General features: G+C 43.8%; 1 protein-coding gene across 1 annotated transcript in view; it reads left to right on the top strand.

The window, feature by feature from the left end:
- mtch2 (mitochondrial carrier homolog 2) overlaps positions 1-22,179 on the top strand; it is a 93,176-nt gene that overhangs the window by 39,726 nt on the left and 31,271 nt on the right. The window lies entirely within an intron of this gene.

Below are 22,179 nucleotides of genomic sequence, written 5' to 3'. Positions count from 1 at the left end.
CAGCATAGCGCCACCTACTGACATGGGAAAAACCAAAAAATTTATTCTTCAAAAATCTATATCTCATCTTCTATTTACTCAATTGTCATCAAACTTCATACGCAAACTCTTCATAGCTCACCTGACATATACGCCAAATTTTGTGCACTTTCGCCCCTGGGGGTGCTGGTTATGGCACAAATGATATTGCAGCTTCTGATTTGTCAAACTTGGCAAGCAAACTCTTTACGGAATTTCGCGGGGTCGCATGCCCCCGCCCCCCCTGGCCGTTGGCGCGAGGGCCCGTCGAGGCCGCTTGCGGCTTTAATTTAGTGTCTGTTCTTTTGCATATACAGTATAAAACTGTCCAGAAACGGTATAGACCTCATCTGAGAATGTGTGTTCTTCGTGAACAATAAAGGCATGAGATTAAGTTTATCTGTATGAGTTTGTAAATGGCAGTCTGTGCCCTTTTGTAGTGTGTACATACTATTTGTCGTCAAACTGTGATTAAATTCAGTATATATACATGTCTGTAATATGTTGCCACCCCTCAAAAATTCCTGCCCCCCTCTTGCCACCCCATAAATATTTTTCTAGATCCGCCCCTGATTTCACATAGGTGATGTCTTTAAGAAAATTGACAGACAGGGATTGGCCAGGTGTGTCCTCTGGGGTAGGTCTGTTAGATAGCACAGGCAGTAATATATACCTTTTTGTAAATAGCCCACTGTGTTGTACACAGGGGTGAAAATTAACTTCACAAAATATCAAACTTTACCGGCCACTGACAAATAAATGGTACAATTTACCGGCCACTCAACAGTAACTTATTAAGACATGTTTATGGAAAGTTATTTTGTACTGTATTAAATTCAAGATGTCACTGGTTGCAATTTTTTTTTGTAACGTAGACTACGAAATGTACTTTTGCGCGCGTGCCGTGTCCCCGTGCATCCTTCTCACCTTTTTCACCCCTGACCAGTTTGCATGCCTGCTCATTTAAACCAAAAATTTCTATTTTGGTCTCATCTGTCTACAAAACATTTTTCCAATAGCCTTCTGACTTGTCCACATGATCTTTAGCAAACTGCAGACAAGCAGCAATTTTCTTTTTGGAGAGCAGTGGCTTTCTCCTTGCAACCCTGCCATGCACACCATTGTCGTTCAGTGTTCTCCTGATTGGTGGACTCGTGAACATTAACATTGGCCAATGTGAGAGAGGCTTTCAGTTGCTTAGAAGGTCCTTTGTGACCTCACCGACTATTACATGCCTTGCTTTTAGAGAAATCTTTGTTGGTCGACCACTCCTGGGGAGGGTAACAATGGTCTTGAATTTCCTCCATTTGTACACAACCTGTCTGATTGGATTGTTGGAGTCCAAACTCTTTAGAGATGGTTTTGTAACCAGCCTTTGTTTTCCAGCCTGATGGGCATCAACACTTTTTCTGAGGTCCTCAGAAATCTCCTTTGTTCATGCCTTGATACACTTCCACAAACATGTGTTGTGAAGATCAGACTTTGGTAGATCCCTGTTCTTTAAATAAAACGGGGTGCCCACTCACACCTGACTTCAATCAATGGGATGACAAACACCTGACTCTAATTTCACCTTCAAATTAACTGCTAATCCTAGAGGTTCACATACTTTTGCCACTCAGAGATGTGTAATATTGGATCATTTTCCTCAATAAATAAATTACCAAGTATTATAATTTTGTCTCATTTGTTCAACTGGGTTTTCTTGATCTACTTTTAGGACTTTGTGTGAAAATATGTTGTTTTAGGTCATATTTATGTAAAAATGTAGAAACTTCTAAAGGGTTCGCCTGTGTGTGTGTAAAATTATTTACACATGGTGCTCAGCGTAAATGAGTACACCCCCTTTGAAAAGTAACATTTTAAACAATATCTCAATGAACACAATTTCCAAAATGTTGACAAGACAAAGTTTAATATAACATCTGTTTAACTTATAACGTGAAAGTAAGGTTAATAATATAACTTTGATTACACATTTTTCAGTTTTACTCAAATTAGGGTGGTGCAAAAATGAGTACACCCCACAACAAAAACTACTACATCTAGTACTTTTTTTATGGCCTCCATGATTTTTAATGACCGCACCAAGTCTTCTAGGCATGGAATGAACAAGTTGGCGACATTTTGCAACATCAGTCTTTTTCCATTCTTCAACAATGACCTCTTTTAGTGACTGGATGGAGAGTGGTGCTCAACTTGTCTCTTCAGAATTCCCCATAGGTGTTCAACTGGGTTCAGATCAGGAGACATACTTGGCCACTGAATCACTTTCACCCTGTTGTTCTTCAGAAATCCAACAGTGGTCTTAGATGTGTGTTTAGGAGGTGTTGTAACTGGATCATAGACTTGCGTGTACATCCAGGTGAGAATGTCTTTGATTACGATCTGAGTGGATGAGCAAGTCAGTGGATGATGACGAAGTTCCGGTGACATGGCAGCAGTTTGAATGAGCTCGTTCTACCTCCCCTGGTAATTAAACTTGTTTAAAATCATACCGCAAAGAAAATGCCTGATAGAGATAACTAAGTAGCCTAATGAATCTCCGTTCCTGGACACACAAAGAATTCTATAAACACCAACCAAAGAAGAAGAAATCAGTAAACAAACAAACTGGGGAAGACAACAACTCCAGCATGGCCGACCTGGGAGAAATGCACAGACTTTTTGCTGATTTGAAAGAGTCCTTATACCAAGAGTTTCAAGGATTTGAAAAGCGAACTGAAAGATTTTCGTTGAGAGACTGAACGCGACATCCAAAAGATTATGCAACAAACAGCTGATTTGAACCAAAAGATGGACGCGATAACGCGCGTGGATCAGCTGGAAACTTGGGTGAGTGATTTTGGATGATACGGGAGTTAATAATCAACAAACTATGAAATGGATGAAGTCTTGAATTGATGAACTTGTTGAGCAAACTGATTATTTGGAAAATAAGGCGAGACAAAATAACCTGTGCATCTACAATGTTGCAGAAAAGAGTGAAGGGAACGATATCGTAACATTTCTCACGCAGCTGATTAAAGAACTCGGAGTGTATGATGAATTGAACATAATTCGTGCCCATTGCATTTATCGAGAGCGTGAGGACTTTGCTCATCTGATCATCGTTGCCTTCCTCAACAATAACATTAAAATGCGCGTTCTGCAGGCTGCCTGGACAAAGGAGGTGAAGTTCAAAGATACAGGGATTTACTTTGATTATGATTTTACGCCCAAGGTGAGGAAGCAGAGAGCTTTATATAAGCCCATCAGGACACAGCTAAAGGCCCAGGGGATCAAATCGCACATTGTGGCACCTGCCAAGCTAAAGATTTTCAACGAGGACGAGTCTACGATAACTTTCTCAACCCCAGGGGCGGCGATTAAAGCCTTGGAGGAAAAAGGACTATATAAAGCTGAATGAACTCGCAAGAAAAGAGACTATACAAAGCCGAATGAACTCGCAGGTATGAAGATAACGCATTGCTTGGACATTGATTATGGTACATAAAGGAGCTAATTGAAGATTTTTTTTCTCTTTTTAATTTTATTCATTTCGTTCTTGATTATATTGGAAGAAAGAGGACTATACAAAGTCAAATGAACTCGTACAGGTATGAAGAGAACGTACTGCTTGGACATTTATTGATTATGGTGAACATTTACGTAAGGGAACTAATGAAGATCTGAATTTTTTTCTTTCTCTCTCTTTAATTTATTTTTGTTTATGATTTTATATTACAAATGGAAAGGCGTGTTTGCTGCAGTCGGCAGTTCATTGGGAACTTTGCAGACTTTTTTTTTTTATTCGTGGTTTAAAGCTTAAAGTAGGACTGACAATAGCCTAGGTGTCTTGGTCCGACTTTGTTACTCTGCAGCTAAATATAAGCTTACTTGGGATATGATTGGAAATGATCTGATTAATTAGAGTTGGATATTTTTGGGGGAGGGGGGCTCCTTCAAGCTGCTTTAGGGTATGTGAGCAATCGTGGTTACAGTGACCCTAAATTCTGAACTAACAACAATCACCATAAGATACCACCAAATTAGGCAGTGGTGCAGATGGAACTTTGTAGATCTACATGTGTATGAATGTGTGTGTTTGTGTTAAATGTTTATTTTTCTTTTTTTTATTTTTATTAATCCTACCTATCATAGCCTAAGGATCTTTCAGAGTATTTTTTTTTTTTAAAGTTTTTTCGATAAAAGGCTATCGTGAAACCATTAAAATTAGTTACATGGAATGTTAAAGGTATAGGACATCCTATCAAAAGAACAAAAATACTCAGAGCACTCAAAAAAGAAAAGGTGGAAATAGCTTTATTGCAAGAAACCCATCTTGCACCCGAAGAACATCTTAAACTGCAGAAAGACTGGGTTGGGCAAATCTTTTTCTCATCCTTCAAAACAAACAGCAGAGGGGTTGCTATTCTGATTCATAAACACATACCCTTTGAACTCATTGAGCAGATTTCGGATACAGAGGGAAGATATATTCTGGTGAAAGGGAAAATATGGGACAAAATTAACATTGCTTAATATATAGGCTCCTAACATAGACACACCTTCATTTATTTCTGATATGATTTCCTTTTTTAATACTCATTGTACAACATTGGGATTAATAGGGGGGGACTACAACTTAACACTCATGTTTAGACAAATCCTCTCATTCTGAAGGATCTAACCTTAAATCTGCAAAAATATTGAATGCTTTGGGACTTGAAACAGGTTTAGTAGATGTATGGAGAGTAAAGAATCCCACAAAAAGGGACTATACCTTTTTTTTCTAACAGACACAAAACTTATTCTCGTTCAGATTATTTCTTTCTTCCTAAAAATTGTTTGAATCTGATTTCCTCATGTGAAATACACGGAATCTCTATATCGGACCATGCTATGGTCTCCTTGGAAATCTCATTACAAAAAATGTATAAATCTAAAATGTGGAGGTTTCATAACTCGCTTTTAGAAGATAAAATCTTTTGTAAGAAAATGGAAGAGTGGATTGAGGTCTTCACTATGCATAATATAGGCCTATCTTCTGACACAGCTCCAAACATACTTTGGGATGCAGCTAAAGCAACTTTAAGAGGCCATATTATATCATATTCTCATCTCATTATCTCTAGCCGCTTTATCCTTCTACAGGGTCGCAGGCAAGCTGGAGCCTATCCCAGCTGACTACGGGCGAAAGGCGGGGTACACCCTGGACAAGTCGCCAGGTCATCACAGGGCTGACACATAGACAACCATTCACACCTACGGTCAATTTAGAGTCACCAGTTAACCTAACCTGCATGTCTTTGGACTGTGGGGGAAACTTGGACCCGGAGGAAACCCACGGGGAGAACATGCAAACTCCACACAGAAAGGCCCTCGCCGGCCCCGGGGCTCGAACCCAGGACCTTCTTGCTGTGAGGCGACAGCGCTAACCACTACACCACCGTGCCGCCCCTATATCATATTCCTCTTATAAAAATAAGCAAAGGAAGTTAATTACAAACGATTTAAAGGAAGAGCTGCTATACAGAGGCACTGCATAAGCAAATTCAATCGGAAGAAAACTGGAAGAACTTAGTTAAAGCAAGAGCTGATTGGTCTAAATTAAAATCTAATTACATTAAACAAAAAAGTATGTTTCTAAAACAAAAAATTCATGAATTTGGGAACAGGCCAGGTAAATTACTAGCACACTATTTGAAAAAGGAACAGGCTAAAAGAACTATAATGGCCATCAAAACTGAGAATGACTTAGTATACGACCCTTTAGAAATTAATAAACAATTTGTTAATTCTTATAGCAACTTTATATAGATCAGAAAATATCTCAACCTCTGAGGCAGTAGCATTTTTGGAACATTTAGATCTCCCCAAGGTCACTGCATCAGACCAACAAATTATAAATAATTTTTTCTCCGAGGAGGAAGTACTTGCTACAATAAAATTACTACCAGCGAATAAATCTCCTGGCCCAGATGGCTTTTCTGGAGAATTTTATAAAACCTTTTGGCTATAACTTAAACCTGTTTTTGTTAATGGTTAACGACTTTTGTACTCATTATATTCTTCCTCCCTCTATGAAAACAGCCAGAATCTGTGATATTAAAGGAAGGTAAAGATCCTCAGAGATGTGCCTCATATAGGCCTATAAGCTTGCTTAATTGTGATTACAAAATCATTATAAAACTTTTGTCTAAAAGACTAGAATCAGTTCTACCCAAATTAATTAAACTAGACCAAACTGGGTTCATTAAAGGGCATCACTCATCTGATAATACTAGACGGTTATTTAACATTATACATATTCTAAATAAGGAAAAAACGCCTTCATTATTAATATCCCTTGACGCCGAGAAGGTGTTTGATCGTTTAGAATTTGAATTTCTTTTTTTAGTATTAGAAAAATTTAAGTTGGGTCACAATTTCACCAAATGAATTAAAGCAATTTATGAAACTCCAAACGCTACTGTATGTACCAATAGTGTGGAGTCAGCTCCTTTGCAACTAGGAAGGGGCACCAGGCAAGGTTGCCCTCTTTCTCCACTACTATTTGTTTTGGCACTAGAACCGTTTGCAGAGATGATTAGAACTAATCCTCTGATAAAAGGAGTGACTGCAAACACATCATATAATCTCGCTTTATGCCGATGACCCGTTATTTGTTACTGATCCCCTAGCAACGTTGCCTCATGTTTTAACGGATATTCAAACATTTTCCAAAATTTCAGGTTACAAGGTGAATTTACAAAAATCAATTGCTTGTCCTCTTAATGTTACAAATGACAATGAGGCCAAAAAAAAAGTGTGTGTTTCCGGTTACGTAGATTTCAAAACTAGGGTCGGTAGGCAGGCTTTTTTTTTTTCAAGATGGCTGCCATCACCTATATTTAGACAGGAATAATTTCACAAAATATAATGAATTTCTTTGCAGGTCACCTAAGTTACCACCTTCTGATGAATCTGATGCAGCATGAGACACCTTTTAACATGAATTTTTCTGTAAATATAACAGCTCAATACACCATGAGAGAGAGAGAGCAGCCCCGCCCCTCTCTGCTCCCTGAGTGCAGCTTGTCGCCTTGGTAACGGTGCAGGGAAAACACACAATATAACAAGCAAAGAGTGCTTTTTCTCAGAGTTCCCTCTCCTTGAACAACACTGATTTACACGGAAACGGAAGGAGCTATTCACAAAATTCTTTCACATTGAGTACTACAAGGCTCCCATAAACACATTAATGTAATTTTTTTTTTTGTCCCTAGTGTAAAAAATGTGGACACTAGAGCGAGTTAAAAACAAGTGACTTTTCTGATTTTGCAGTAAAAGCGCTGCCACGTTTATAATGCGAGTCTATGGGAGAGCACGGCTTCTCATTCAAAAACTGTAAATCCTATCGCTCAGGGAGACACTTGTCTTGAGTCACACAATGTGTGACTACAACTTTTGAGAAAGTTGTGTGTGTAGAGTGAAAATTGTGGCTGAGAAAACAGTTTAAATGAGAGAGCTTTTTTTTTTTTTTTTCAAGCTGCCTACACTCTAAACTCCTGAGCGCCGCTGGTGTGTAACGCAATAGACACCCATTATAAAGCCTGAATTTGTCCAGATTTGCTCATGGTGTTTGATCTGTGACTGATCAAAAAGTATAGAGCCTAGCAAAAAAGTTGAAAGCCAGATCCACACAGGAGAATTTTGTCTCCGTTTTAAAGTTTGAATTATGTCTCTAGGTGAAAGACAAAATAAGCGTTATCTTCTGTACTAACACCTTCTGCGCGCTTCGACAGCACATTGATACGGAGCTCAGTATCAATGCGCTGTCGAAGCGCGCAGAAGGTGTTAGGACGCCTGTCATTATAGTGCGGACTTTCCATAGCATAGAAAATCGCCACGTTTCAATTTGTGTAACTGAACTTGTTTCATGTCACTGGTCATATAAACCTATGTCAACAGGAAAAACGTGGAAGAGTTTGGTCGCATCTAACTACAGCCCCAAAAAATACCATTGGCCATACTGAGCCTAGCTACATTGCTAACAGGAGTGACAGCGCGTCTGACTGACTGGGAGGTTGCACAAAGCTCGGAGAGGTACGGAGCAGCTCGTCTCAATTCAGATAAGAGCATATTTCATTATGGAAGTACGGTGGACTGTTCCTTTAACTTCCATGGATGACCTGGACGTCTCTGTTTAGATGGTTGCAGTTCCATCTTTCTTAAGCTTTTGTACCACTTTTGCTACAGTATTCTGACTTGAGTAAAGCTTTGCTGCTCATCTTGTAGCCTTCACTTTTGTGGTGTAAAGAAATTATTTTCTTTGGGGAATTCTGAAGAGACAAATTGAGTATCACTCTCCATCCAGCATCCAGTCACTAAAAGAGGTCATTGTTGAAGAATGGAAAAAGATTGATGTTGCAAAATGTCGCCAGCTTGTTAATTCCATGCCTAGAAGACTTGGTGCGGTCATTAAAAATCATGGAGGCCATACAAAGTACTAGATGTAGTAGTTTTTGTTGTGGGGTGTACTCATTTTTGCACAACCCTAATTTAAGTAAAACTGAAAAATGTGTAATCCAAGTTATATTATTAACCTTACTTTCGTGTTATAAGTTAAACATGTTAAACTTGTCAACATTTTGGAAATTGTGTTCATTGAAAACATTTGCGCTGAGGTGTGTGTGTGTGTGTGTGTGTGTGTGTGTGTGTGTGTGTGTGTGTGTGTGTGTGTGTCTGCAGGGTTTCCCGCAGAAAATCAGTCAAGGTGGTGACCAGGGGGGAGGGGGCATCGCCTGGGGGCAGTGGCGGCGGCGACAGTCGAGCCGGGGAGGTTGGGTGGGCGGTGTCCTGTTTGGGCGACGTTGGCGAGAAATCTGGATCACAGGGCCAACAACTTCTTTAAGGGCAACAGCCTTCTTTTATTTACTGAACTCTTTATAAAGAAACAAAACTGTTAAAATACAATAACAAGAGAACATACAATCACAAGTGCAAGTATTCTAGTGTGATACAACTTCACATAGTTGTCTGTAAACTCTGAAGGGGCACTGCTGAGTCTTGTTTGTGATTGGGGTGGAGGTAGGTGTTTACAGGATCATAAGGGAAACATCTTTACTCTTTATAAATAAAGCAGTAACTAAGTGCAAGGTACAGCATACAATTGCACAACGTGCAAAAACACTTCTAGTCTGACACAACTTCAGGTAGTTGTTCTGACTACTTATGGCACAGTCGTCAAGTAATGTCACGGCCATCCTCCTTGGTTTGGCAAAGAAAAGTTCAAGGGCCCTGTGGTAATTGAACTCTCCCACTAGTGGACTGTTTATGCTGATCCTCATGCAGGCTGTAAGGCTGTCACCCTGGATTGGGCAGCAATGGCAAGGGATGAGCTATGGTTGTTTGAGCTCATGTGTTCGTCCAGTGCGTCACGCCTATAATTTGTGCAGGGGACTTTAATGAAGGGCCTCTCTGAGGCACCATGTGTTGCTCTTTGGCGATGGGTCCTGCATACTCTGCAAAACATCCCCAGGGAGGACAGTCAACTCATTATTTAACATATTCTATACATGTCAAATGTTTGAACGAAAATGAATGCTACACTCTCCGTGTTCTGTGTGATATAGCCAACCAGAATATTTCGGGTCCACAGCCCACTCTGGGTTCCACCCACTACCACGATGTTGAGGACTGGGGGTGGCGGGGGTGGAGGAGGAGGCAGCGCAGATGGTGAAGTCGGCCGGCTTCTCTGAACAAAGTATCCTGATGTTTTTGACTGCTTTTTCCCATCCATTACTGTACACTAGAGAAAACCATGTGCAATTGTCAAACATGGCAGAAAGCCACACGTAAACACAGCGGTAGCCTTGATAAGAAACTAAATGAAGAGCCTATCTAACAGAATGCATGGGCAAGCAGTTGATGGGGCACTCTAAATATGTTTAGTTTAGATGAATAATTATCTTACCTCCACGTGTCCTTCCCACGATGACAGGTTGTATGATATACAGTTGCTGGATAATTAGCCTCTTCCCGTTTAAAAAAAATAATAATAATAATGTTGGCATAGCGGTGATGGATGGCACAGTAACGCATTTAACCAGCAGATGCCACTATTCGGCCTCGTCGCGATGCGGCTGTATTTTATTTGTCTACGCATGTGTGGATGCGGCAGATTTTATTTTATTTTTTCTGGGGGGACGTAGTCAAGGCGGGGGGCAGTTGTTGTCAAAGCGGCTGCCCTAACTCTAAAGCGCTGTGGGAAACCGTGTGTGTGTATCATTACTCTGAGGCAGTAGCCACAAAATGAAGCATAATCCAAAAATGAACAATTTTAATATCACAGGAGTAAAATATACCAAGTGTCTGTACTTTTTTTTTTTTTTAAATATTATTCTACTCTTGCATCTTGCAGTTTTCAAAACCTCCGAATGGAGTCTGACATACACGCACTGTCGCCATGACTGAGACTCTTATTTCCCGGAAATGGCCCAGTGCTAGAACTCAGTGGAACACACTTTCCCTCTGTAATAAGCATAAACATGTCTGAAAACGATTTTATTTAGTCTAGTCCATTTATTTTGAATGGTGAACCGAATTGTATACACTCACTGGCCATTTTAATCAGGACACGTGTATGTGCAGTGTGTGATTGTTACACTCTTACATTCTTACAGCGTGATGTTGTAGTGGCTAGCCCGTCTATATGAGGCAGTAGCCACAACAAAAATGATTTTGACCTTTTTGGTGACCTTGACTGGATGACCCTCAAAATGTTGGAGGTTCAATTTGAGACCAATGCCCATCTATCCTGAAAGTTTCATGAAGATTGGTCCAGCCATTTTCCTGTCATATTATTAAAAAAAACAAAGAAACCCCACCGAAAACAATGCATCGCCCCCTGGTGGACTCCATCCTGGGCAAGGTAATAAAGATTAGTGAGCCAGTTCCAGAAGCAGCCATGCAAGCCCAAGCCATGACACCAGCTCCACGGTGCTTGACTACTGAGCTCGTACATTTTGGATCATGAACAGATCCTTTCTTTCTCCACACCTTGTCCTTTCAATCACTTGGATAGAGGTTAGTCTTGGTTCCAGAGCTTTTGTGGCTCATCTCCTGTATGTCTTTGCGAATTACAGTCTGGCTTTATGATTCTTATTGCTGATGAGTGAGTGGTTTGCATCTTAAGGTATGGCGCCTCTATATTTCTTCCCTCAATGTCTTCTTTTAATGGTGGATTGTGAGAACCCTGACCCCTGCCCTGTGGAGGCTGTTGATGTCACTGACTGTTATTTTGGGATTTTTCTTCACAGCTTTGTGTTCATCAACTGCTTCTGTTTTTTTTTTTTTTTTTTTTTTTTTTTGGCCGATCTGTTAGATGTTTGGTTGTTAATTCACCAGTGCTTTTTTCTTTTTTCAGGACATTTCAAATTGTATTGGCTATGTCTGATGCTTGTACAATGACACACCCCCACCCCAGCTTCAAAATGACTTTCTTTTCTCCTGTAATCAGCTCTCTGATCTTCATTTGAGTTTATAATTAACAAACAGGTGAAACCCAGGGTTCAAAGACTTCCAACAATCATACTGAATATTTACTCTATCAGGGCAACAAGAAACACTTGTTGGTCACACATTCCAGGATTTTTGATCACTTAAAAATTTGGTGGGATTAAACCAAATGTGACTTTTTTTTTTTAAGTTGTTTAACACATCTCAATGTAAATCTCAGGAAATAAAAGCTGAAATTCAGCTCCATTATCTCGTATTCTTCATCTGATCGCAAACCCAAATTGTGTGTGCATGTGCAGAAACTTGTAACACAACTTGTATTGTGAAACTCAATTGTTTAACATGTGACTGTGCTGAAAAAAAAATGTTCATGACAACCCAGTAAGAGAGAATGCTCCTGGCAGCCATTTGTAACAACTTCAGTTATGCATAGTGAATAGGCATGTAATGACACATCCTGCGAGAATAATTTGGGCTCAAATTTATGACTGAGTTGATGAAATAAAAAGATGAATCAAGATTATCAGGCTGTGTAATCATATTTTTCTTGGCTGTAATTGCCTTGTTAAGGCAGCAGAGGGCAGAATGTAAATTAAAGGGACCACATGCCTTCACCCTCAGCAGAAGTAACACAGCTAAAAGTGTGTCACTTAATATCGCTTGTTTGTCACATTTCTATTTGACACTTGTCACTTCACTCACGCAAGGGTCATTTTTGAAAAACATTTTAGGTCTATTCTGTATGCAGGGATGCAAACAGTGCGCCTTTTGGCAGATGCTGCCTTTTTCACGGCTGAATCGCGCAGATCCTTTTTTTTTTTTTCTTAGGAGGGGCGTTGGAGTGTCTGATTATAATTTCAAAGTAAATTCTGTATTAAAATTACTAAATAAGCAAATCCGTTACAGTCCATGAAACTTAGGAAGTATAAGGATGAGAAGAAAAACGGTGAATCGGAAAGCTGCGCAGCTTCGCGCAAATGTGCGCAGCTTTCCGATGCAAAGTAATATTTCACAGTATTCATAATAGTTATAAATCAACTCGATATTATATACACACACACTTATATGCAGTGTTGAGAGCTCTAAAATTCCAATGTTTACATACCTTGGCTGTATTTAGGACACGACTGTCACTTGTTTTTATATGGTGGACTTCACGGACCCAGCCACAGACAAAATAATTGTATGACTCCAGCGACTTGTATGCTTTGAGGTCGTCAAGTGTGTAGGCACTTTTACTATTCACAAAATAGTTCACAATATCAGGGTACGATATGGATGGCAGCTCTGCATAGTCACTTGAAAATGCATCTTTGCCCACTTCGTAGGGGTCAATTCCCCCAATCAAGGCCAGTTTGGCTGCATACCGTTGTCGTGAGATGTCGTCCAATGTATCTATATACTTCCGTTTGCTTGATTTTGCCGACATTGATCTTTATTTTAGAAAACTGATTATATAACTTTTTTTAAAAAAATTTTTTTTTTTATAAATTCGTCCGAGATAATGTAGCCGGTAATGGTGATGGTCCTTTGTTTGCCCCACAATATGGCGGCTGGAGGGCGTTCCCCGGAATGCCGTGATGTCAGTGAAAACTATCTATTGGTGAGCTATTTAAGTCTTGCTACAAATGTACGAGTGTATCTCAAAAAATTAGAATACCATGAAAAAGTTCCTTTTTTTCATAATTTAATTCAAAAAGGTAAACTTTCATATATTGTATATTCATTACATGTAAAGTGAAATATTTAAAGCCTTTTTTGTTTTAATTTTGATTATGGCTTATGAAAATCAGAAATCCAGTATCTCAAATTATTAGAATATTCCTGTGGCAGTTCGTGTAAATGGGTGGAGCACAGAAGGACGGCAGGACAGAACTGAGTTCACAAAAACTCTCTTTATTCAGCTTTTCAGCTGCAAACACACACGCACACACATCAGCTGTCTGGTTGTGGAGAGAGCCCCTCTGCTCTCACTCTCTCTCCTTAAGAAGGGCGCGGTCACTGGGAAGACACACAAACACATCAATTAACAACAGGTGTCGTGATTCTGCCACTTAACTTCCCCGACTCCGCCCTCCTGTCACAGACCGATGCTAGACCACGCCCCCGCTGCCACATACCCCCACCGCCCGACTGAGGCTGGGCAGCCGTCCGGCCCGCAGCCGACTCCTCCCCCCCCCCCCCCCCCCCCCCCGACGGGAGAGGAAGTCCGCCATGACCATCTGCGCCCCCGGCCTGTGGATCACCTTGAAGTTAAAGGGTTGGAGTGCCAGATACCAACGGGTGATCCGCGCATTGGCATCCTTCATGCGGTGGAGCCACTGGAGGGGCGCGTGGTCCGAACAGAGGGTGAAAGGGCGTCCCAGCAGGTAGTACCGGAGGGCGAGGACCGCCCACTTGATCGCCAGGCACTCCTCGATGGTACTGTAGCGCCCCTCACGCACCGACAGCTTGCGGCTAATGTACAAGACAGGGCGGTCCTCCCCCTCCACCTGCTGGGACAAAACGGCCCCCAGCCCTATGTCCGACGCATCCGTCTGCAACATAAAGGGGAGAGAAAAGTCAGGGGAGTGTAGAAGTGGCCCCCCACACAGTGCAGCCTTAACCTTAGAAAAAGCCCGCTGGCATTGCTCCGTCCACTGGACCGGATCTGGTGCCCCCTTTTTAGTCAGATCAGTCAGCGGGCTGGTGACGTCCGAATAATTGGGTATAAACCTACGATAATAGCCAGCCAGCCCCAGGAACTGTCTCACCCCCTTTTTGGTCTTGGGCCTCGGGCAGGCCGCAATGGCTGCAGTCTTGTTAATTTGGGGACGCACCTGCCCGTTGCCCAAGTGGAAGCCCAGATACCATACTTCCACCTGCCCAATCGCACACTTCTTCGGGTTGGCCGTGAGACCCGCCCGCCTCAGCGACCTAAGGACGGCCCTCAGGTGTTGTAGGTGCCGCGGCCAGTCATTACTATAAATAATGATATCATCTAAGTACATGGCCGCATAGGTGGCGTGGGGGCGGAGGACCCTATCCATCAGCCGCTGAAACGTAGCAGGCGCCCCAAACAGCCCTAAAGGAAGTGTGACGAATTGGTGTAAGCCGAACGGTGTGGAAAAGGCCGTTTTTTCCCGGGATAATGGAGTCAAGGGGATCTGCCAATAACCCTTTAAATCCAGTGTCGAGTAAAAACGAGCCGTGCCTAGCCGATCGAGCAACTCATCAATACGAGGCATTGGGTACGCATCGAATTTAGACACCGCGTTGACTTTTCTATAGTCCACACAGAACCGGACCGACCCGTCGGCCTTGGGTACCAAGACCACCGGGCTGCTCCAGTCACTGTGGGACTCCTCGACGATGCCCATTTCGAGCATGGCCTCGAGTTCTTCCCGAACCACCTTTTTCTTGTGTTCGGGTAATCTGTAAGGGCGGCTACGCACTACCACCCCCGGGGGCGTCTCGATGTGGTGCTCTATGAGGTTAGTGCGGCCGGGCAGGGGCGAGAACACGTCCGAAAACTCGGTCTGCAACTGGGCAACCTCCACGAGTTGGGTCGGGGAGAGGTGGTCTCCACAGGGGACCGGAGAGGGACGTGATGCTAATGTTCCTTTTTGAACCTCCGTCCCCAGCTCCGCCTTCTCTGGAACCACCGACACCAATGCCACGGGGACCTCCTCGTTCCAGAGTTTGAGTAGGTTGAGGTGGTAAATCTGTAGCGCCCCACCCCTGTCCGTTCGCTTCACCTCATAGTCGACGTCCCCGACTCGCCGTGTGACCTCAAAGGGCCCTTGCCACTTGGCGACTAATTTAGAGCTCAATGTGGGCAACAGTACGAGTACTTTCTCTCCCGGTGCAAACTCTCTAAGGCGCGTACCCTTGTCGTACAGGCAGGTTTGCCGTTCTTGGGCCTGCCGCAAATTCTCCTGGGTTAGTTGTGCGAGTGTGTGTGGAGTTTTGCACACAGGTCAATAACATATTGAATTTCATTTTTGCTTGGTGAAGGTCCCTCCTCCCAATTTTCTCGCAGCACGTCTAAAATGCCGCGCGGCTTACGCCCATATAATAATTCAAACGGGGAGAACCCCGTGGAGGCTTGGGGGACCTCTCGCACTGCAAAGAGCAAGGGTTCGAGCCATTTATCCCAGTTACGCGCGTCCTCACTTACAAATTTCTTAATTATGTTTTTAAGGATGCGATTAAACCGTTCCACTAAGCCGTCCGTTTGTGGGTGATAAACGCTGGTGCGGATCGGCTTAATACCTAATAACCCATACAGTTCATTCAGTGTTCGTGACATAAACGAGGTGCCTTGATCAGTCAGAATCTCTTTCGGGATTCCAACTCGGGAGATGACGCGGAAGAGCGCCTCCGCAATACTGCATGCTGAGATATTGCGAAGAGGCACTGCTTCTGGGTATCGCGTTGCATAGTCCACCAGAACTAATATAAAGCGGTACCCTCGTGTTGACCGATCTAATGGCCCGACGAGATCCATCCCAATTCTTTCGAACGGGGTCTCGATTAATGGTAGAGGGCGCTTTTGGAATGGCCGCTGGATTTACTAACTGGCATTCGCGGCATGCCGTACACCACCTATGGACATCGCCACGAATCCCCAGCCAGTAGAATCGGGCCATTATTCGGGCTAGTGTTTTATCCTGCCCTAAGTGTCCAGCCATGGGATTAAAGTGAGCCGCCTGGAATACCAATTCCCGGCAGCTCTTTGGAATTAAAAGCTGCGTGACTCGCTCTTTAGTTTGAGTGTCCTGCGTCACTCGGTATAATCTATCCTTCATAATCGCGAAGTAGGGGAAGGACGGGGTGGCGTTCGGCTGGAGCGTTTGACCATCGATTACTCTCACTTGGTCAAAAGCATGCCGCAGAGTCTCGTCTCGCGATTTGCTCTAACGGGAAATCCGCGAGGGATTCCCCAAGAGAGAGAGGAGGAGCCGGCGGCTCCTCACTCTGGCACGGAGATGACGTAGACGGCTCTGTGACAGCTGCTCCCGTCAAAGCAACACCGGGACCTCCCCCTGTCAAATGGCAGGACCCACTCTTGACTAAGTGGGTCATTAAACCCAGAAATCCTGGCCAATCAGTCCCCAAAATTAAAGAGTGGGTAAGGCGAGGATTAACCGCCGCCTTCACTATAAATGTTTCCCCTCTGAAAATAATGTGGACCGACACTAAAGGGTAGTTGTGAATATCCCCGTGCACACAACACCTTCACCAATTGTGCTCTCCCCAATGTCTCGTCTTGCACCAGGTTTTGGTGGATTGAGGTCTGATTACAGCCCGAATCCACCAACACCTGATATGTAGCCCCTTGGATACTCACCGGTATGCGATATGCTCCGGCCCGATCGAGGGCGGCTCCTGGCGCGTTGTGGATCCGAACCACCGCACCCACCTCCATTATCGAGCACTGCTGTTGGAGGTGGCCCGGTTCCCCGCAGCGCCAGCAAACCGGCCCGGGCTTCCTCTCTGCACTAGTGCTCTGGGGCTCACTCACCTGAGGGGGGGGAGAGACAGACACAGAAGGGAGAGACGGAAGGGCACCGTGGGTGCGGCGGGCCGGCTGAGGTGGCGCCGGCCCCTGTCTCCGCGGTGGGGGAATGGGGCGAGGAGAAGACACAGGAGGAGGAGGAGGAGAGAGAGAGGAGAGAAGAGAAGAGGTCGTCTGCTGTCCTGCCGTTGGGACAGTCGCCAGATGATCCTCCGCCAGCTCGATTGCTTGATCCAGCGACGCCGGGCGGTGGCACTGGACCCACTCTGCGGTTCCCGCTGGTAGACGCACGACGAACTGTTCCAGTACCACCTGGTCTATGAGTCCCTCGGCGTCGCAGCTGTTGGCCCTTAGCCACTGCCAGCAGGCGTCCCGGGGTTGCTGGCCAAACGCGAACGGCCGGCCGACTTCCTCCAAGCGCAGAGCGCGGAAACGCTGATGTTGCTCCGGGGTGCGTCCCACCCGCTGGAGGACGGCCCGGGGAAGGTCCGCGTAGGCCAGCTGGCGGTCGGTGGGGAACTGTAGCGCGGCCAGCTGCGCCTCTCCCGTTAGCAGGGGGAGGAGGCGTGCTGCGCGCTGTTGCACCGGCCAACCCGAGGTCTCTGCTACCTGCTCAAAGAGCGTGAAGAATGCCTCGGGGTTGTCCTGCGGGCCCATCTTCGTGAGGGTGAGGGGGGGGAAGGGCCCGCGGCATTGGAGTTGGTGGACCCCGCCGACGCGAGGAGGTGCCGGAACGCCCGACGATCTTCCTGTTGCGCCAGCACCAGGGCCTCGAACCGTTGTTCTTGCTCCTTTCGGAGGGCGAGCAGCACCTGGTGCTGGCTCTGTTGGGCCGTGGCGAGGGCATGGATCAGGTCGGCGAAGGTGGAGGACTCCATGGGGCTGTTGTCTTCTGTGCTCATTCCCGGGTTTCGGCACCACTGTGGCGGTTCGTGTAAATGGGTGGAGCACAGAAGGACGGCAGGACAGAACTGAGTTCACAAAAACTCTCTTTTATTCAGCTTTTCAGCTGCAAACACACACGCGCACACACATCAGCTGTCTGGTTGTGGAGAGAGCCCCTCTGCTCTCACTCTCTCTCCTTAAGAAGGGCGCGGTCACTGGGAAGACACACAAACACATCAATTAACAACAGGTGTCGTGATTCTGCCACTTAAAGTAGTTCTAGAATTTTAGAACCCACTATTGATGAAAATGTAGTATAAGGGTATATATTCAATGTATGCAAATTAAAAATAAAAAATTTCCCCATCAAAGGGCTGTATTTGAGCGACAAAACCGAGCTTCTGGGAAGCGTTTCGTGGAAATCCCAGTCGGGAGTCACGTGACCGATGACGTAGTAAATTGACCAGGATGGCAGCATCCAGTATAAACACAAGCGAAATGAGTGACTCAGACAGCGATTATTCAGACGAAATTGCGTCTGAAGACGAAAGTGAATCGTGTTCCAGTCGAGGTGAGTCGATGCACAACATTTTTTCTACTAAATCAGAGGTCTGGGCCGAAATGTGCGTCGTGATCGGCAGTATATTTGGGGCGAACCGATGGCGTTCAAGCGGCCTTTCCAACAACACGGAAATGACTGCAGCTGTCAAAGTCTGCTTTGTGTGCGTTCGGAGCTTGGGGAGAAGAAAAATGCGGGCCTGAATGGGGACAGTCACGGCTGTATCATAGAAGTGCAAAGCAGGAACTCGTCCAGGGATCGTCTAGTTCTTGTTTAGTTAAAGAACCCTTTAATTGTCCTAAAGGTTCGGGAAGCTCGTTCAAAGCGCGCCTCAAGATTCTCCCATGGACTATAAAAAACACCTTTTCCCTTTACACTCAACAGCATAAATATGTGCACTAGCCTTCAACTAGCACCAGTCTGCCCTTGTCCGCTTTACTTGCCGGTTCCACTCAGCGAGATCGTATCCATTATTTTTATCAGGATCAGGGAACTGATGCAGAGATACTCCGTCTTTGTTGGTTTTAGAACAGCTGTACGCGACACACTTTTTTACCATTCTTTAAATTCGTTTCTTAAGACAAGGATTTTTTAAGATGTTACCTACACACACGGACTGGCCAGCGGGAGTTTTGCCGGTGGTTCAGTGTAGGCCAGCGGAGAAAAAAAAAAAAAAACAGTTGCGCGCTGGCCTTTAATATGATAAGCAATGTTAAGTTTCTTAAAGAAACTGTTAACATTGCTTATCATATTAAAGGCCAGCGCGCAACTGTGGTTTGTTTTTTTTTTTTTTCTCTCCGCCGGCCCACACTGAACCACCGGGAAAACTCCCGCTACTCCCGATGGCCAGTCCGTGTGTGCCTTGACAGTTTCGGCGATAAACTTCCGCCTGCTTCAAAACAGTCACCAGATGTCGAGTGGTGACGTGCCTTATCAGCTGATGTTACTCTAAGGAGGCATGAACGTCCCGCCCAATTTGACAGGTAGTTCACGTGAACTACCTGTCAAATTGGGCGGGACGTTCATGCCTCCTTAGAGTAACATCAGCTGATAAGGCACGTCACCACTCGACATCTGGTGACTGTTTTGAAGAAGGCGGAAGTTTATCGCCGAAACTGTCAAGGTAACATCTTAAAAAAAAATCCTTGTCTTAAGAAACGAATTTAAAGAATAGTTTCAATAGGTAGACATAATGAACTTTCACTACACACTTTTTTACCATCGTATACAGTGGAAATCATCCGTAGATCCGCGAATTGTCACTCAGTCACAGTATGTACAGGCAGTGAGCTGTCTAGCTTGTCAATTTACTACGTCATCGGTCACGTGATCGCAGCGCGATGTTTTGCTCGTGGGCTATCGCAGAAAATCCTCTATAAAATCATTATGGATAAACATTTTTTAGTGATTTTTTTTTTTTTTTTTTGTAATATACTACAAATATTAGTATTCATCATTACATGCAAAGTCGATTTTCAAATTCTAGAACTACTTTAACTTCCCCGACTCCGCCCTCCTGTCACAGACCGATGCTAGACCACGCCCCCGCTGCCACAATTCCCTAAGATCAATCAAAGAGGATTTACAATACAGAAATGTCCAACTTCTGAAAAGTATATTCATTTATACACTCAGTACTTGGTTGGGGCTCGTTTACCATGAATTACTGTATCAATGTGGTGTGGCATGGAGGTGATCAGTCTGTGGCACTGCTGAGGTGTTATTGAAGCCCAGGTTGCTTTGATGGTGGCCTTCAGCGTATCTGTATTTTTGGGTCGGGTGTTTCTCATCTTCCTCTTGACAATACCCCATAGATTCTCTATGGGGTTCAGGTCAGGCAAGTTGGCTGGCCAATCAAACACAGTAATATCATGGTCAGCAAACCATTTGGTAGTAGTTTTGGCACTGTGGGTAGGTGCTAAGTCCTGCTGGCAAAGGAAATCAGCATCTCCAAAAAGCTCGTCAGCAGATGGAAGCATGAAGTTCTCTAAAATCTCCTGGTAGATGGCTGTGTTGACTTTGGACTTGATAAAATACAGTGGAACAACACCAGCAGATGACATGGCACCCCAAATCATCACAGGCTGTGGAAACTTCACACTGGGCTTCAAACACCTTGGATTCTGTGCCTCTCCACTCTTCCTCCAGATTCTGGAACCGTGATTTCCAAATTAAATGCAAAATGTACTTTCATCTGAAAAGAGGACTTTGGACCACTGAGCAACAGTCCATTTCTTTCTCTCCTTAGCCCAGATAAGACACTTCTGACATTGTCTCTGGCTCAGGAGTAGCTTGATATTAGGAATGCGAAAGTTGTATCCCCTTTCTTGAAGATGTCTGTTCGTGATGGGTCTTGATACACTGACACCAGCCTCAGTCCACTCCTTGTGAAGCTCTCCCAAGTTCTTGAATCAACTCTTCTTGACAATCCTCTCGACTGCGGCCATCCCTGTTGTTTGTGCACCTTTTCCAGCCACCCTTTTCAGCAATGACCTTTTGTGGCTTACCCTCCTTGTGGAGGGCATCAGTGATCATCTGGACAACAGTCAAGTCAGCAGTCTTCCCCATGATTGTGGTTATGTGTACTGAACTAGACCGAGAGATACACTGTTCATACTGTTTTACTCAAACTTGAAATGAAATATTCTAATATTTTGAGATGGGGTTTTTATGTTTTTGTACTGTATGCCATACTGATTAAAATTAAAATAGAAAAATGCTTGAAACATGTTAATTTGTGTAATGAGTATCATGTATAACATTTTCACTTTCTTAAATAACTGATGGAAAATATTGAACTTTTTCACAATATTCTAATTTTTTGAAATGCACTAGTGTCAGTGGTGGGGTGGTATAAAATATATATATATATATATATATATATATATATATATATATATATATATATATATATATAAAAGCTGTTTAGCCATCAGTAGGATCATAGCAACAAATTATGATTTGTTTGATTTGCACAGTTTTAATTATACCCCCTGCAAACGGTGGGGGGGAATGGGAATCACCCTGTCTGTCTGTCCATATATCTTGTAAGCCTCTGAAATGGTTTGATGGATTTTTATGAAACTTTTACATAGTTGCAGTATACCACCTGAACATGTGCATGAAGGAAAATAGTCCTGGTCCGATGTTTCAAAGGGGGAGATAAATGTTGTTTACCAGCTGGGAGGTCCGTATCGTGGAATACCGTAACCGAGGTCTAGAAAGTACTGACGGAGGCCCTCTGGGCCGAGGCCAGTATTCAAGGCCGAGGTCACGGTATTTCACCATACGGCCTGATCTTAAGCTGGTAAATTATTTATTTATATATAATATATATATTTTCTTTACCAAATTCTAACAGAAAACAAGAGCGCCCAAAAGGGAAAGCCGAGGCGAGCCACCATTTTGAATCCTCATTCACGGCTGTAATGCAAATTGCTTCCTCCTCGGTATACAAGTGCACTTCCATGGCAGGAAAAAAACTACTTTTTGCTGCCTATGTAGTCCCCTATTTATACAAAATTGAGTCATTCAAGATTCAGCCATGTTTTTGCTCGGCGTTAGCAAGTTACAGGTTTTTAGCTTTCTCCTGAAATGTTTTTTTTTTTTAATTTCTTCTTCCTCAGGGTAGTAAAACTCGCTTTCGCTGTGAAGATTGTAGTTATCACTATCCATGATGCAAAATTAATGGTGGTATGCTGAGAAATGCTGGCAAAAATTTGATTTTTGATAA

The sequence above is a fragment of the Neoarius graeffei genome, chromosome 27 (assembly GCF_027579695.1).
Source record: "Neoarius graeffei isolate fNeoGra1 chromosome 27, fNeoGra1.pri, whole genome shotgun sequence".
Taxonomy (NCBI): Eukaryota; Metazoa; Chordata; class Actinopteri; order Siluriformes; family Ariidae; genus Neoarius; species Neoarius graeffei.
The sequence above is the reverse complement of the archived record's forward strand: the minus strand, read 5'-3'. Positions and strand labels throughout refer to the sequence as shown.